At 38.0% G+C, this 17,860-nt stretch overlaps 1 long non-coding RNA gene across 9 annotated transcripts in view; it reads right to left on the bottom strand.

Annotated features, from left to right (window-relative positions):
• LOC140709979 (uncharacterized) overlaps nucleotides 1-17,860 on the bottom strand; it is a 142,669-nt gene that overhangs the window by 43,085 nt on the left and 81,724 nt on the right. For all 9 annotated transcript variants that reach the window (XR_012090872.1, XR_012090873.1, XR_012090871.1 and 6 more), the window contains one exon: nucleotides 15,098-15,216. This is a non-coding gene — a long non-coding RNA (uncharacterized lncRNA). The remainder of the gene's footprint in view (nucleotides 1-15,097; nucleotides 15,217-17,860) is intronic.

Raw genomic sequence — 17,860 nt, 5'->3', positions numbered from 1 at the left:
GAAGGAGGGTGTCAAGACGTTCAGCAGCAATGTTGGAAGAGGATCTGAGCCAGGGAAATTGGGATAAAGATGTTAACATGACTCTGTTCTCCCATACATGAAAGACCATTTAATCCTCACAATAACATGAGGAAATAAATATCATTATCCCTGTTTACTCCATTTCTGGGTTTCAGAAGGTAGATAGATGAAGTTAATGCTGTTAACTGTGCATAATAGGATTTGAGTTCTTTCCGGTAAGTAGATCATACTGTCTTTAAGCACTATATTCTGTTCATTTGCCTACTTGCAGCTATAAAATTCTTAAAGGAAAAAACAAGACAGACAACTGAAAGGGATGCTCAAATTGTTTTAGATGCAGGATAATTAACAGTGTCAAAAAGAGAATGAGCAGGGGTTGGGTTTGAGGACAACCTAGGCATAAATCAGGAAGCTCAAATTTTTATACTTTCTGCATCAACACTTTTCTTTCTTAGACTCACATGAAAACAGAGTGGAAATACTGAGAGAGAGATCTCTCTCAGTGCCCTTGCAGAGGTCAAACACTTCCTTATCTAACTCTGATTTACTTGGGTTGCATGGAAATTAGTGAGCTTGGCTTGATCACTGATGGTTCTGGCATTTCACATTGGAGACTTAAGCCATTTTGGCCAATGCCTTGGTTTGCCTTGGAGTAACACAGTAAGCAGCTCTCTTAACAAGCGGTTTCAATTATTTTTAATGATTATTTTAACCTTAGATTGTAAAGAAAAACCTCAACAAGGGTGAGATACTCTCTAGCAGTTTTAATTTTACTTAAGGTCATGTCTGAGATATCTGGATTTCTTCAATTCTGAATGGAACTACACAAATCTTGCCTTTCTCAGAAGGAATTTCAGTCATTTATCAAGAGCAGAGAGTTCTTTTCATGTTTTGGAAATACAGCTTATGTTCTGAGGTGCCAGAATCACTTTTCCTGCAGCGTGGGGCAAGCTCTACCTAGGGAATCATTAAGCCTATTTGATTTAGAAAAATATGCATATAATTGACTCAAAAGATAGTCTTTATATTTACGCAGCTCTTCTTATTTATTTATTTCACATCCATTTCCACAAAGTGCTTTCATATTATTTTCTCACTTGATTCTCACCAATTCTCTCTGGTTTTGGAAGGTCAAATAACACTATGCTCCTTTACAGATAAGGCAACTTGAGCCCAAGAAAGCTTACTTGATATGATGAAGGTCTTAAGGGTAACCGATGGCAGAGGTATTATGACTCCTTATTCTTTGCACTGATTTATGAGTGTTTCATTTACTTACTGCTGTGTAACAAACAACTCCAAACTTCATAGATTCAGAGCATCAGGAATTTAGACAGGACACAGTGGAAATGACCTATGTCTTCCCCTCGAGGTCTGGGGCCTCAGCTAGGAAGAATAGATGACGACTAGGGTTCGGATCATCTAGACGCTTAAAGAAGGCTCACATGTCTGGTGCCTGAACAAGGAAGACTAGAACACCAGCTGCAACTATAAACCAGAACACTTACATGTGGCCTCTCCATGTGGCTTGGGCCTTTCCCAGCATGTCATTTGCTTTCTGAGGAGCACTTCCAAAAGGGAGCATCCAGAAGGAGAGTGTTCTAGAGAACTAGGCAGAAGATGAATGGCCTCAGATGTCACACAGAAACCCTGCTTCTGTATTCTCCTGGCTACAAGTGAGTCACTAAGCCCAGATTCAATGGAAGGTGGCTCTTGGTGGAAAAGTGGCAGGGTCACATTTAGAAGAGCATTTATGATGGCAGATGCTATTGTGGACATCTTTGAAAAATGTCATCTTCCACTGTAAGCACAAATATATTTCCTGCACAAATAACAGGGAAATAAAAGAAAAAAATCTGAACTAGGGCTTCAAATGGTTATGAAAGAACTAAACAAATAGTAAAAGCTTTCCTACACAGCAATAATAATAGGTACAAAAATAAAGTGGAGCCCCTGGCACAGTGGCTGACACCTATAATCCCAGCACTTGGGGAGGCTGAGGCAGGTAGATTGCTTAAGCCCAGGAGTTCAGGACCAGTGCCTGGGCAATATGGTGAAACCCTGTCTCTACAGAACATACAAAAATTAGCCGGTCATGGTGGCGTGTGCCTGTAGTCCCAGCTACTTGGGAGGCTGAGGTGGAAGGATCACATGAGCCAGGGAGGTCAAGGGTGCAGTGAGTTGTGACTGCACTACTGCACTCCAAGCTTGTGACAAAGCAAGCCTCTGTCATGAAAACTTTAAAAAAATACAAAAAGGTGGAAAAAATCCCATTTACATCAGCACTACAAAATATAAAATAATTTAGAAAAAAGTTTAAAAATTACATGGGCACATATGAAGAAATCATCACATTTTCTGAAAGATTTTTTTAAATGAAATGAAGATATATATTATGTTTCTTAAAAATGTCCTTTCTGACCAATGCCATATATCATATTCTTGGACAGTGTTATTTCTGCTCCAAATGTAACTCAGTTCCAAGAAAAAAATCCCAGCATAGAGATATGTGAATTTAATATTATTAATGTAAAGTTCATCAGGAAGAATAAAATTATTAGAAAAGTCAATAGCCTTATTAATTAAAGAATAAAGAAATATAAAACATATCAGATATTAAAATCTTATAAAGTTTCCATATTTTAAATAAAGACACTGCTGGTATTAAATTAGATAATCATGTGCCTGAGACCAGGTTTCACCTCTTGTCTTAGTATAATTATAATTCTTTTTACCCTCAAAGGTATCCTGTTTTGGATGATAAATTATATGGCCACCCTACAATTAATCATACATATGTATCTGTACTCCCTCCCCAAACCCTACTTAAAAGGCAATAAATACATTTTAAAAATATTAGTCAAAAGATCCAAGAGAAGCGATGGATGGATGGATGGATGGATGAATGGATGAATACACAAGTAGGTGGATAGAAAGAGAAGTAGATGAAGGGATATGTAGATGGCTAGATATATATAAAATAAATAGACTGATCATTCAGCCAACAACTAACTGGGAAAAAAAGAGAATCAAATAGTGAAATGTGTGTTGTGGTGAGAATCAAAGTTTGGTGTGATGACCAAGAGTGACTTTGGCTATTTCTGGCTGAAAATTTTCTTTGAAAACATTAAATTTAAGTTGGTATTTGAATGGCAAGAAGGAGCAACTCCTTCAAAGAGCTGGAAGGAACACTTTCTATTAAGGGAAATTAATTAGTACAAAGGCCATATGCTAAGATTAAATTTAGCTTGTTTGAGAAACTTAAATACTTATGTAGCTGAAGCATAGTACCCATATAAGATGAAGTCTGAGAGGTAGGTTAGACCATTTAGGATCTGTAAAATAGAGTAAGTTAGAGTAAGAAAGCAAGCTGGAGCAAGAAGTTTGGATTTTATCCTAAATGAAATGTGAATTAATTAAAGAATTTTAAATAGAGTAATATCTCATAAATATTTTTTAATAAGAAAGGTATGGACAATGAATTGTGGAGAGGCAAGAATAGAAGGTGGCAGATCAGTTATGAGGCTATTACAGTGGTCTTGGCAAGGGAAAATAGTGTCTTAGGCAAGAATGACAGAAAGAAGAGTGAAGTGTTTGAATTAGGAAGGAAAATCTGACAGGGCTTGCAGAAGGCATAAGGCAAAAGACTGACAGATGTTGCTGTATAGAAATATAAATGAAGAATATATAGAAATATAAATGAAGAAAAAATGTGTAATATACATAACAAAGGATTAAAATAAAATATATTACGTATATTTAAAAATGTCAAAAATACATTTTAAAAGCTGTAAATGAATAAGAAAAAGACAAACAACCCAATAGAAAAATGTGCAGTGATATAAAGAGATAATTTACAAAACAAAATACAAATGAAATAACATGTGCAAAGACATTCAACCCTGTCAATAAACACTTACAAAATAAAATAATAAATCACTTTAATCTTTTTCACTGGAAAAATTAAAGATATAAAATTTAAAATATAATAAAAGAGAAAAATACATAAATTTAAATATTTTGTATTGGCTGAAAGTAATAATGGTAATATAAATGAGTATGGAAATTTGGCAGTTTGTCTACATCTATCAAGATTTTTAATTGACTGTGAAATTCCCCTGGTATTTATTCTAAAGACACACTTTCATTATTTATTAATTATTTTTATTATTTATTATTTATTTTTAGACAAGAGTCTCATTCCATCACCCAGGCTGGAGTGCAGTGGCGCAATCTCCGCCCACTACAACCTCCACCTCCCGGCTTAAAGCAATTCTCTCACTTCAGCCTCCTGAGTAGCTAGAACTACAGACACGCACTACCACAGCTGGCTAAGTTTTGTACTTTTAGTAGAGACAGGATTTCGCCATGTTGGCCAGGCTGGTCTCAAACTCCTGACCTCAAGTGATCCGCTAGGCTCTGCCTTCCAAAGTGTTGGAATTACAGGCGTGAGCCACCTCGCCCAAGCTAGAGATACACTTTCAAATGTGTACATGAAGATACATACAAGAATATTCATTGCAAGGGGGTTTTTGTAATGGAAAATGTCACCCATTTTTGGTAACATTCACTCCAAGAAATATAATGGAAATACTGTGAAGAATTTTTAAAGAGTAATATTGATATATATGGACTTACTCGGAAATATCTCTATGGCTTTTTAGAAGTAAAAAATCAAGTCACAAAACAATATAAGGAGTTTGGTTTTCTTTATATGGAGGAAACTGAAACTATATGGGAATGTGAATGTAGGTAGATTCAGAGTAATATCTTCAATGTCTTAAAATTTTAACAGCGGTTCCACAGTAGGGTAGGAAGTTAATTGACCTGACTTATGGGAGGGCTGATGGATGAAGCAGCACTTTTGTTTTTTATGCTATACACATCTGCATTGTTCGAATGTTTATAGCACATATTTTTGTATTACTTGAGTAATTCTCTATATTGGATTTCAAAAAGTGAACAAATGAAACTTAGATTATGTTGTCAGTCACAGAAGGGGCTTCAATCATGAACAGTTGTGAAACTTCTGGCAGTAATTTGAATTTAATAAATCTTTACTGAACAAAGCTTGCAAGAGTACAGTTCAATGTGGAGTCTGGTCAAACGCTAAAGGAAGTGCTCCAAGAAGGGAGAGTCTAAGGACTTGGTGGGGTAGAAAGAAAAAGGCAAAGGCTTGAATCTGTAACGTCTTTGAGTTTTTTGATTTTCCTTATCCATAAAATGAAGTATTGGCCAAAGCAGCATTTCAAACTCTTTTTTTTTTTTTTTTTTGAGGGGTGGGGGCAAGGAACAGAACACTTTTGTATTCCCAAAATACAAAATAGTGAGAGTTATGAAACTCTCACTATTTACCCTGATAAAAGCAGTATTTCTCTGGTTAAAGGAGGTCAAAAGCCAGAGCCCTACCAGCTCTGTTCCTTGGGCAACACTGCAGCCTTCCTCGGGATGTCCCAGGGGAACCCAAGGCCATGGAGAACACTCCTTAAAAACTTCCAGCCTGGGTCATTTCTAAAGCCTTTACTACTCTAAAATACATAATTCTCATTTACAGATGTAACTCCTGAGAGTCAGCCTCAGTGACTGTAGAGTATGGTTAGAATTCAACTGAGGAAAAGCAAAGAGGAGCAGCATTTATTACACTATTTACATGTGCTACACCTTGTTTAAGCCATTTTAATACCTTACTTTGTTTAATCCTCACAACCATCCAGTATTTTTAGCTCCACGCAGGGAGGAAACAAGGAGATAAGGAGCTTTCCAGAGGTCACACAGTAAGTACTGAGCTGGAATTCTAACAGATTTGCCTAATTGGAAACGTCACACTGGGTAGGCCTAGAGCACGGTGTCCTATTACGGAAAAGGGGATATAACAATAGTATTTCTGGGGGCTGATGGGGTGGGTACTGGAGGACACCAGGATAGGGTGGGTGGGATGACTTCCAACACCAGTTCCTCATGCTTCCCAGCTTTGTCAGGGACTATGCCTTGTAACAGTCTATTTGTGGGAGCTAAGACTATCACATGTGGAACAAATTAAGGAAAACATAGGCAGCTTGTAATTAGCTGTTTAACCACATGGTATACTCTAGAATTTGAGGAGCTTTGAGGTATTTTTTTTTTTTTCAGAAATGATTATAAATTTGCACTACTCTTGTTCCGTCCTCTCCAGACACCTGGTTGTGGTCAGTGCCTGTGGTCAAGGCAACAAGATGCACATCCATCACCCCTGAGCAAGATACGCTCAAACACATGTACACTACAATGTTCCCATAACATCTGCCTCCATAGCATCAGCAACTGACCTAAATCCCTGCCTTAATGGGCAGGGCTTTTCTGCATGCTAGATGTCCAGAATGCTTGCTTTCCCTACTTGTAATTTACCACTGCGGTTGTTATTTACATTATTTTCCAAGTAATCAATTCATAGAACAGGCAGACAAGAGCTGAGTCATCTTGGAAGAGAGCCCAAAAATCTCCCCTGCACAGCAAGCTTTACAAAAAGATCATCCTTTGTGGAATGCAAACAAAATGGCCTCCACAATTTATTAATGTTCCCAAGAGCTGTGATTATGAATCCAGACATTTTAACAATGTTGAATCTAATTATGCCAAGTGAACAGAGTATCTGTCACAAGTTACTCCAAACCATCCAGAGGTACAATGTAAGCCTCCTGTTTTTACAGGTTCTTCTGTCAAATTTAACTGAGAGCATTTTGTCTTTTGAACTAGACTAAGGTTAGACAAGATTTACACTGAATGCAGCCAGAGCAATCAATGACTAAGCCAGGGTGCCTATATTTCAGTCACCACATTCTCCAATTTTAAGGAGAATAAAATATTGGCATATTCCCAATTCAACCCATTTAATTCAACTGCTGTTTGTTTTACAAGGAAATTTAAAACAATAACAAAGAAGGAATTCACCAATGCTGATTCTATGACACACACAAAAAATCTTTTTTTAAAATTATACTTTAAGTTCTGGAGTACACGTGCAGAACGTGCAAGTTTGTTACATGGGTATACACGTGCCATGGTGGTTTGCTGCATCCATCAACCCATCACCTACATTAGGTATTTCTCCCAATGCTATCCCTCCCCTAGTCCCCCCATCCCCTGACAGGTCCTGGTGTGTGATGTTCCCCTCACTGTGTCCACGTGTTCTCATTCTTCAACTCCCCTTATGAGTGAGAACATGTGGTGTTTGGTTTTCTATTCTTTCAATCGTTTGCTGAGAATGATGGTTTTCAGCTTCATCCATGTCCCTGCAGAGGACATGAACTCATCCTTTTTTATGGCTGCATAGTATTCCATGGTGTATATGTGCTACATTTTCTTTATCCAGTCTATCACTGATGGACATTTGGGTTGGCTCTAAGTCTTTGCTATTGTGAACAGTGCCATAATAAACATACATGTGCATGTGTCTTTATAGAATGATTTATAATTCTTTGGGTATATACCCAGTAATGGGATCGCTGGGTCAAATGGTATTTCTGGTTCTAGATCCTTGAGGAATCGCTACACTGTCTTCCACAATGGTTAAACTAATTTACACTCCCACTAACAGTGTAAAAACATTCCTATTTATCCACATCCTCTCCAGCATCTGTTGGTTTCCTGATTTTTTAATGATCACCATTCTAACTGGCGTGAGATGGTATCTCATTGCGGTTTTGATTTGCATTTCTCTATTCACCAGTGATGATGAGCTTTCTTTCATATGTTTGTTGGCTGTATAAATGTCTTCTTTTGAGAAGTGTCTGTTCATATCCTTTGCCCACTTTGTGATGGGTTTGTTTGTTTTTTTCTTGTAAATTTGTTTAAGTTCTTTGTAGATTCTGGATATTAGCCCTTTGTCAGATGGATAGATTGCAAAAATTTTCTCCCATTCTGTAGACTGCCTGTTCACTCTGATGATAGTTTCTTTTGCTGTGCAGAAGCTCTTTAGTTTAATTAGATCCATTTGTCAATTTTGGCTTTTGTTGCCGTTGCTTTGGTGATTTAGACATGAAGTCTTTGCCCATGCCTATGTACCAAATGGTATTGTCCAGGTTTTCTTCTAGGATTTTTATGGTTTTAGGTCTTACCTTTCAGTGTTTAATCCATCTTCAGTTAATTTTTGTATAAGGTATAAGGAAGGGGTCCAGTTTCAGTTTTCTGCATATGGCTAGCTAGTTTTCACAATACCATTTATTAAGTAGGGAATCCTTTCCCTTTTGCTTGTTTTTGTCAGGTTTGTCAAAAATCAGGTGGTTGTAGATGTCTGGTGTGATTTCTGAGACCTCTGTTCTGTTCCATTGGTCTACATGTCTGTTTCGTACCAGTATAATGCTATTTTGGTTACTGTAGCCTTGTAGTATAGTTTGAAGTCAGGTAGCGTGATGCCTCCAGCTTTGTTCTTTTTGCTTAGGATTGTCTTGGTTCTGCGGGCTCTTTTTTGATTCCATATGAAGTTTAAAGTAGTTTTTTCCAATTCTGTGAAGAAAGTCAATGGTAGCTTGATGGGGATAGCATTGAATCTATAAATTACTTTGGACAGTATGGCCATTTTCACAATATTGATTATTCCTATCCATGAGTATGGAATGTTTTTCCATGTATTTGTATCCTCTCTTATTTCTTTGAGCAGTGGTTTGTAGTTCTCCTTGAAGAGGTCCTTCACATCCCTTATAAGTTTGTATTCCTAGGTATTTTATCTTTGTAGCAGTTGTGAATGGGAGTTCACTCATGATTTGGCTCTCTGTTTGTCTGTCATTGGTATATAGGAATGCTTGTGATTTTTGCACATTGATTTTGTGTCCTGAGACTTTGCTGAAGTTGCCTATCAGCTTAAGGAGATTTTGGGCTGAGATGATGGGGTTTTCTAAATATACAATCATGTCATCTGCAAACAGAGACCATTTGACTTCTTCTTTTCCTATCTGAATATCCCTTATTTCTTTTTCTTGCCCGATTGCCTTAGTCAGAACTTCCAACACTATGTTGAATAGGAGTGGTGAGAGAGGGTATCCTTGTCTTGTGCCGGGTTTCAAAGGGAATGCTTCCAGTTTTTGCCCATTCAGTATGATATTGGCTGTGGGTTTGCCATAAATAGCTCTTACAATTTTGAGATATGTTCCAGCAATACCTAGTTTATTGAGAGTTTTTATCATGAAGGACTGTTGAATTTTGTCAAAGGTTTTTGCTGCATCTATTGAGATAATGATGTGGTTTTTGTTATCGGTTCTGTTTATGTGATGGATTACGTTTATTGATTTGCATATGTTGAACCAGCCTTGCATCCTAGAGATGAAGCCAACTTGTTTGTGGTGGATAAGCTTTTTGATGTTCTGCTGGATTTGGTTTGCCAGTATTTTATTGAGGATTTTCTCATCAATGTTCATCAGGGATATTGGCCTGAAATTTTCTTTTTTTGTTGTGTCTCTACCAGGTTTCAGTATCAGGATGATGCTGGCCTCATAAAATGAGTTAGGGAGGATTCCCTCTTTTTCTATTGTTTGGAATAGTTTCAGAAGGAATGGTACCAGCTGCTCTTTGTACCTCTGGTAGAATTCGGCTGTGAGTCTGTCTGGTCCTGGACTTTTTTTGTTGGTAGGCTATTAATTACTGCCTCAATTTCAGAACTTGTAATTGGTCTCTTCAGGGATTTGACTTCTATACAAATAAACTAGAAAATCTAGAAGAAATGAATAAATTCCTGGACCAAATTTCAATCCTAATATCACTTAATACAAGTAACACTAGCAGTTTCAGAGAGTAACAACAGATGTAGAAGTCGAAATCTTTTTTATTCAAAACAGGAGATGGGAAATGTTTTATTCATACATGCATCCCCCATGGCCAGTATGACCTTGCATGCAGTTGGTGCTCAATAAATGTTGATTATATAAAGAAAGAAAATCTAGTTATGGGACTTTGTGTGATCAGTATAATATCCATTTTTGTTTGAAGACAAACTTTAATTTTTTCTTCCTGTTCTCCTTCAGTGGATGGTATTTGATTTTTCTTTTCATGTTAAAAAGTTAGTAGGCTCTTATCCATTGTAGTAGAAGGTCCACCATACATTACATTTCTATTTCTCTTTCCTCTTTAATGAAAAAAGTTTTGAATAACCAAACATCCTAGCTTCCCTTGTTTATGACTGGAGTTCTGATACAATTATTCTTAGTGTCCTTTCAAAAATATCACAATTTAGGAAACAAACAAACTATAATCCAAGTCATCTAGAAAAGTGCCACAAAATCACCAATCACCTTTATCTCACTGAAGATTGTACCCTGGGGACAGTAATCCTTTCCAAACAAAGGAAGAGTAGCTGTCAGTACCCTGGAATCACTTCTGAATCCTTTTCAGAAGATAAAACACTTTTCAGTTACTGAAAGTATTCATCCTCAGAAAAGAAGTTGAGCAAGTCTTCTCAATATGAATGAAATCAAACTGAGTGGATCCTCAGTGAGAGAAGGGTGATGTTGTTTTGGGTCTATGAGCAGACAAATATCAGACCAGACCAACCCAGCAAACCTGCGGTCTATTAATGTGCTGTATAGGAAAGAGCCAAGCAAGTTTAGCATTGGTGGGGTGGTATTGGACTCCCTCTAAGGCCTAGGCAGGGTCTAGATCAGCCTAAACCATAGAACCATCACAGCTATGACACACACCACTTGTCTTGAGAGCAGTCATCAATAGTGACATCCTGTGACAGTCAGAGGCAATGGGATCTGATCAGACTCAATTTCTCTCCTTGCTTATACAGGAACGCCAGGCTTCTAACTCTCCCTTTGTCCCCAATCTTTGGACTATGTAAATTCCTAGTGTTATTAGAGACCTGAAAAACACACACACACACACGAAAAAACAAAACAAAACAAAAAACAAAAAACCGGTGAGACTAAAAAGATTCTTTGAAATGAATAAAATAATGCTGGCATTAATTTCATACCAAGTTTGTGGAGAAATTCACAAAAGACAGACAAAAAGAATAAAATTTAACGGGCAACAAGCAATTTTAGCTAAGATTTTGGGAAGAATGTCTTGAATATACACAGGATGTCCACACCTGGAGTTCTTAAAGACCCCAAGTGGCTTGCAGTCAAATGCACCCATGACGTACTTGGGCCCCAGGGTCAGGCAATGACTAGGGTCTTCCACTTCTAAGCAACTCACTGTAAGTTAGCTCTGGAGCTTGATTTAAAAAAGACTAGAGGGCAAACTTTTCTTTGCCCATAGAAAAATCTAGGCTCATGAAAAATGTAATCGATGTTTAGACACTTTGGGACACTGACATGGTTATAGAGCTTATCATTATTTTGAAAAGTGTCTGAAACAGTTTTCTGTACACATAGAGGTGTTATCAGAATGACTGCCAGAAAAACTAAGACAGCGGATACTGAAAGCCAACCTAACAGTGCCAATGGGAATAAGGACCTCCCTTTTTCATCACTTTTCATCCAAAGAGATCTCTTTAGAGGTGCCATGAGATTCAAGGAAGAAGAATGTAAAGAATGCATAAAAACCAAGAGCATTCAGGAATTTATGGAAATTATGGAAATGATTCATGTAAAGAAGACTGATAAGAACAAAGAAAGAAAGGCAAAGTAAACTTATATAGGAAGACAAAGATGGTAAAAAGAATCCAAAAGTTACCCCAAACATGGCGTATGCTTTGATAAGACTACTGAGACTACACTAAGATTTTAGGGGGAAATTCCTCAAAACAAAAGGATGGCCAAGAGATGTGAATGTGTTTACATTAGAATAAAATAATGCATAAGACCCTAAGTGTAGATTAACTTTCCTTTTACCTTTTAGGTACAAGGCCAGCATCTGTATAGCTCAGTGTTTACATTTACACTTAACGTAATGTGTGAGTTGGTGCATTGAGTGACCCATGCAAGCAATCACAGATTAATTTTGTTGATGAGCAATTCAACAGCTCCACAAGATGGCACATGGGAATTTTTCACTGCTTATAGACTAGGCCAGCCTCTCCATTCCAGGAAAAGTACAATCATTTATTTGTAAGGGGTTTGGGACCTCAAAGGGAAAACTGCAGATGGAATCTCCAAGTTCAAAAGGGTTCATTGCTGCCAATTATAAAGTACTTCTATTATTGGCTATTTGGTCGTAGGGTGTCATTTTTAAAAACTGGATTTACTGATAACTATGGAGCATAAGGTTTATGTTCTAATTTCTCTGGGATTTGATCAGCGGTTTCCCAGTTTTGACACAGAAGTAGGTTCTTTGCAAAACTGTATTTGCGTCAAGTTCTGATTTTGGAAATCAAAAACTCCTAGTGAGTTATTATTGATCTAATTAATCACAATGTAAGAATTGCTTTCAGTAATACTTAATATAGAATGAATCATTTAATTAATAGCCAAGAAAAGAGCTCGTAGATTTTCACTCTGTTCACTACTCCACCCCAATCCTGTGAATTGATTTGGTTGTTAAATACAGTTGCGAAACATATTTGCAAGAAATAAACAAACTCAAACACATAAAGGACATGTTTAGCATCCGGTCAGGTATGAAAAAGTAACTCTTGCATTATAGAACAGAAGACAAAAAGAATAATTGTGAATTAATCCAAGTAAACAGGATGTTCTGTCATATCAATTTAAAATCAAACACAAGGATCTGGCAATCTGAATCAGTAAAGAAAACAAGGAAAACCTTCCCTCAGCCAGTACTCAAGAAGAATGCCAGCCCTGGTGGACACGTGTCAAGAGAATTTAGTGGAGCCTCATCGTTGCACACATATTCATTTCTCTTTCCCCCTTGTTAAGTAAGGCTTTACTCTGTGACATTAGCAAAGATACTTTCATTCATTCAACAAATGCATGTTGATGTATACACTAAGCCAGACTCCTGGCACATTGTACTCAATGCCTTTGTTGCTTGTCAACTAAAAATACCCTTGCTTACCTCAATTTAGCAAAATATATAGAAAGAATATTTGACAATGAGACAAAAAGATTCAGTTCTAGTTCATGTTCTATTACTTATTAAATATGTTACCAAAAGCAAGTATGGCCAAATACAAGCTCTTATAAAATTATAAGCAATGATAAATATTGGGCAAGTTGCTGCATGAGGGCTCTGTTTGTCTCTTAAATCCCAGACTGGCAGATGCCAAAAACAGTTTTGTCATGGAAAAGGATGGTTGGTAATTCCGTTTTCCCCTTTGCTTTACTGCCCACAGAATTTCAGTGAACATTCAAAATAGGAAAGAAATCTCAGAATCCAGGATGTATGCTATAATACACAGACAGTATTTAGAATATTCATAGGAGCATGTGTTCAATCTTCCCTATTTTCAGGCAAATTAATTTGAGACCTAGATTCCACAGACATGTATATCACATGAGCCTGCAAAGAGCCATGAACTGCCACCTCACTCAGAAGAAGCTAATCAGAGTATATGTTTTTTCTTCCCTGTACCATTTTCCTCCTGCCACTCAAAATAGACCCAGAGCCTCAGGGATTCGCATATGACTCAGATTGGGCCAATTATAATACCTTACCCCTCTCCTTGGCAATGATGGGCACATAGTTCAAGCCACGCCTGTTGTGTCACATAATCAGAAATCCATAAGATAGTGAGTCCGGAGCTGCTGGTGGCCAGGTCCCTAGCATGTGGGAAGAGCTGGTCTGGAAGAATTAGGGCAACACTGTTTCTCTAGAAGATGACAGAAATCCTGACGGAATGAGAATCCTGATGGAATGTGAACTCCTGGTTTTAGTCTTCTGAAGACCTCTCAAGGGTCGTTGCTCTGTTTTCTTTGAGCTCTAATAAATCTCCTTTTTGGGGTAAGCTAATTTGGATTGGTTTCTGTCACCAATGTAATGACTGATGCATAGGAAAGGGCAGAAATACTCACCGTTTTTTTTTGTTTGTTTGTTTTTGCATTAATGCTTGCTACAAGAATGCCTGGAACTGGGAAAGTGGCTGGAATGGAGATTCAAGGCCACAATATCTGGCTCTTGTAGAGAGAGGAAGAATGCAGATTTATTGAGAGGACAGTGGTAGCATGAGAAGAATGAGCTTGGGGTCCTCTGGCCAAGGTCTGAGAGGCCCCCAAAGCTATGCCATACGGACTTTCAAGCAAAAATTAAAGTATAGGAGGCACAATAGGATACTCATCCTGGCACTGCAACCAAGTTTTTTACTTTGAGCCATTCATATAACCTTTCCAGGACTGGTTTTCATCTATAAAATGAGGGTCTCACATTGCAAAGTGCCATACTTCTTGAAGCTCTCATGAAAACTGACTTTAAACTTGACAAAAAATAACGGTGAGAAAGAGTGGACAGGGAGAAATTTAGGCGAAAATAGTTCATTGAGATTATATTTATTTTTAATAATAATAACTAAAATATAGCATAACTTTATGGAGGACACTGTTTTATATGTAGTACATTTGTTAACTCATTTAATCATCTGTTCAAACCAAGAGATAGATACTTTTATTATTCCCATTTTAAAGTTGAAGAAGGCAAGGCACAGAGGAGTCTAATAACTTTCCCAACACTACCCAATTAGCACGTCAGAAATAGGAACCTAACGCATGCAATCATTGTCCAAAATCCGTGCAATTAATAACTGTGCTACACATCTGCTGTTAAGTGTACCTGTTTCTCTGCCTGGCACAAAGTAGAAATTCAGTAAGTGCTTATTAAATGTTAGCAGATGAATATAAAGTGTTCTCTGTAAAGGCATTGATAATAACCGAGTGATGCATTTTTCAAAGTCATGGTGCTAATGGTGAAGTACCTGTCCATGGGACAAGATAGCCTTTGTAGGGATATTTTGCAGCCATACTCCGAAATACAACCCTCCTTCTGTCCCACTCTAGCTAGAATTCTTGGAGCATTATGTGCAAGGGTTAAGTACATTTTGTTAAAGGTAGGACAATCCTCATGTAATTTCCTTGGCAACTGGATTATACTAAGTAGACTGGTTTTTGACAAGTACTTCTACCTCATGCCAATGAGAAAACTGTCAGAAATAAACTGTCAGAGACAAAGAAGAATAGAGAAGTAGAAGAATATGTTCACCAAAAACACTTACTTGTTTCTTTGCCATGTGTTAAATGAAGGCATTACTTATGCTCTCTCATCAGGATTGTCCTTTCAATCACGACTTTCTTAGCTCCCAGAATTGGCAGAAATGGCTTCTGTAATTAGCACCTATAATTTGAAAATGTCCATATGATTAGGTTTGTTGAAGACTATGTATTAAGCAAATTAGAATTTAGATTAGAGCAAAATTTTGATAAATTCACTATCCCTTTCAGTAAGAATCAGATTTTCCTACATTAACTCTGTTGTAAAGAATTATGTTGCTAGAGTCAAACTTGGTGGTTTAATAAAGCCACTCCCTCATTGGAATGCTGAGATCAAGTTTATTAATCCATACCAGCAGAGCTTATCTAAGCAACGGAAAAGACCATCGTAATTGTTATCTACCATGTGATTTTATAAACCAGTTGAAGTTTAGCAATCTGCACTTTCATTGTCCAGTGGCTTCAAGGATCTAAGGAACAAAATGGCTTAAAGGTTAGTTCAGCCTATATCATGACAATTGCCATGGTTTGGAAAATTTGTATTACAAGGACTACGAATAGCTCTCATGCGATCAGAACAATAGCTGTGGAAAAAAACTATTAGGTCATTGCATCTACCGATCCCCCTGTCGGTTCTAGAGAAGCAATTAGAGCTTCGCTTGCTCTGGTATTGCTTCTCTGTGTGCAGAGAGAAAGCTTTAACTCCTTGTGGTGTAGCCAGCCTGGCTCTGGTGAAAGATAATGGAGTGCTGCTCATCCAGCCTCATCCACATAGGAGAAGCTGCCCAAGCTGAATCCGGAACCGAGTCCATTGGTGTGCTCGAATATGGATCTTCTAGTTCTTAGTCCAGAACTGTTTATTTTGCAGATCTTCTCCCCCTGTGGAATGCAGCAGCCCCAAGAGCAACACGTCACCAAGCCCTAAGAGGACAAAAACACTCCACACAGGTGATGGTCTGTTGTGTTCAGCCCACAGAAGAGCCCTGCCTGCTTGAAGCAGACATTCTCTAGTGGCAACAGGACGCAGGTGCATGTCCTCACTTGCCATATGACTTTTGAATTATTTGCATAAGCTATAAAACTGGAGTGGATGTAATGCTCTCTAAACAGAAATATAGCTTTTTAAAAATAAAGACTGTACTAGAGGTTTGAGGGAGCCTCTACAGTGAAGATAATCCTAACATCAAACAGAGGTTGGGTAAGCCAGAAAATGAGGGTTTGGAGTGACAAAAAGGATTTACCCTCAGTCCTGCCTAGAAAATTAGCTAATAAAAGCTGCATTGAAAAGATGACTCCTTTCTGCTTCTCCTGACAGTTTGGGCAGATGAGACTGATTCAGATATAATAGACTGGAAATAAATTTCTGACTTTAGGCCCCAAATTAGATCAGTTTCAGAGCAGTCAGAATTCCAGTTCAAATATTATAGCAGAAACCAATAAGACAGATTTGGGATTTTTATTTTGAACTTGTTGACAGCTTACTTTTTAATTTTTAAATAATTATTCAAATATTTCTACAGCCCAACATAGACTATAAACCCCTTTAGGGTTAGGATTGGCTCACTTTGTCCTCTACTGGGGGACAAGCTGTTTTAGAATAGTCTCCATAGCTACTACTGTAGCTGGACTTTAAGATGGTCCCCAAAGATCACTGCCTCCTGTTATTCACACACTTGAATAGTCTTTTCCTACAATGCTCCAAGGTTGGTTTGTGCAAGCAACAGAATACAGAAGTGATGAGATGTTACTTCTAGGATTAGATTATAAAAGACTGTGGTTTCTGTTCAGGTTTTCTGTCTCTCTCTCTCTCTCTCTCTCTCTCTCTCTCTCTTTCATCACTTACTCTGGGTGACAACAATGTGCCATGTTTGAGCAGCCTTATGTAGAGGTTCTCATGGCAAGAACCTGCCAGCCTACCAACAGCCAATGAGAAACTGAGGCCCACCATCAACTATGGGAGTGAGCTTAGAAGACTCTCTAACCCCAGTCAAGCCTTGACATGGCTGCAGACCTAGCCAATAGTTGGACAGCATCCTCATCAGAGGCCCTGGTCTAGAACCACCCAGTTAAGCTGCTCCTGGGTTCCAAAACAAATTGATATGTTTTGGGGTAACTTTGTTATTCGGCAACAGACATAAATAGCTGATGAAGAGTCCATTAGGTTACCAATTTTTCTCAGTGGCCCTTGATCTAAATATTTCTCTCTAGTTAATCCTGGACCAGAACTGTCTTTCTTGCTTCCTGGGGAAGACGACATGGCCTTTTCTAGTTTGATGACTTCTAATTTCAGTTGAAGCTAAGTCATGCTCACATAATTTGCTTTTGGTTGGTTCCCCTGCTGCCTGAGCCACCTGAGATGCCCCCACTGCATATCCATTTTTTCATGCATTCAACAAATACTTAGTGAGTGTCATTGTTCTAGGAGTTATGGCTGCAGCAGTGAACAAAACTCAAGGCCCTTGCATCTAGCATACTCTCCTGATAAGCTATATTTCCTGAAGTACAGTACCGTCCTTTGGACCTCTTCTACCAGCTATCTGGGCTCCAAATCCCTATCTAAACCCTTGTTTATGGAGACCCAGCAATAGTTAGCCTTTTCAAAGTAAGCTTGAAAGACATTCTTATCATTTACAACAACCCTTAATAATTGCTGATAGTCATTTAGCCCATAAGCAAGGCAATTGCATAACTGCATTGTCCTGGTTATAAAAACATGGATACATTCAGTAGAGGTAGGAATTTGCCACACATGTCTTGCTTCCCTCTAA

This window comes from Chlorocebus sabaeus, chromosome 23 (assembly GCF_047675955.1).
Source record: "Chlorocebus sabaeus isolate Y175 chromosome 23, mChlSab1.0.hap1, whole genome shotgun sequence".
NCBI classification, from domain to species: domain Eukaryota; kingdom Metazoa; phylum Chordata; class Mammalia; order Primates; family Cercopithecidae; genus Chlorocebus; species Chlorocebus sabaeus.
The sequence above is the reverse complement of the archived record's forward strand: the minus strand, read 5'-3'. Positions and strand labels throughout refer to the sequence as shown.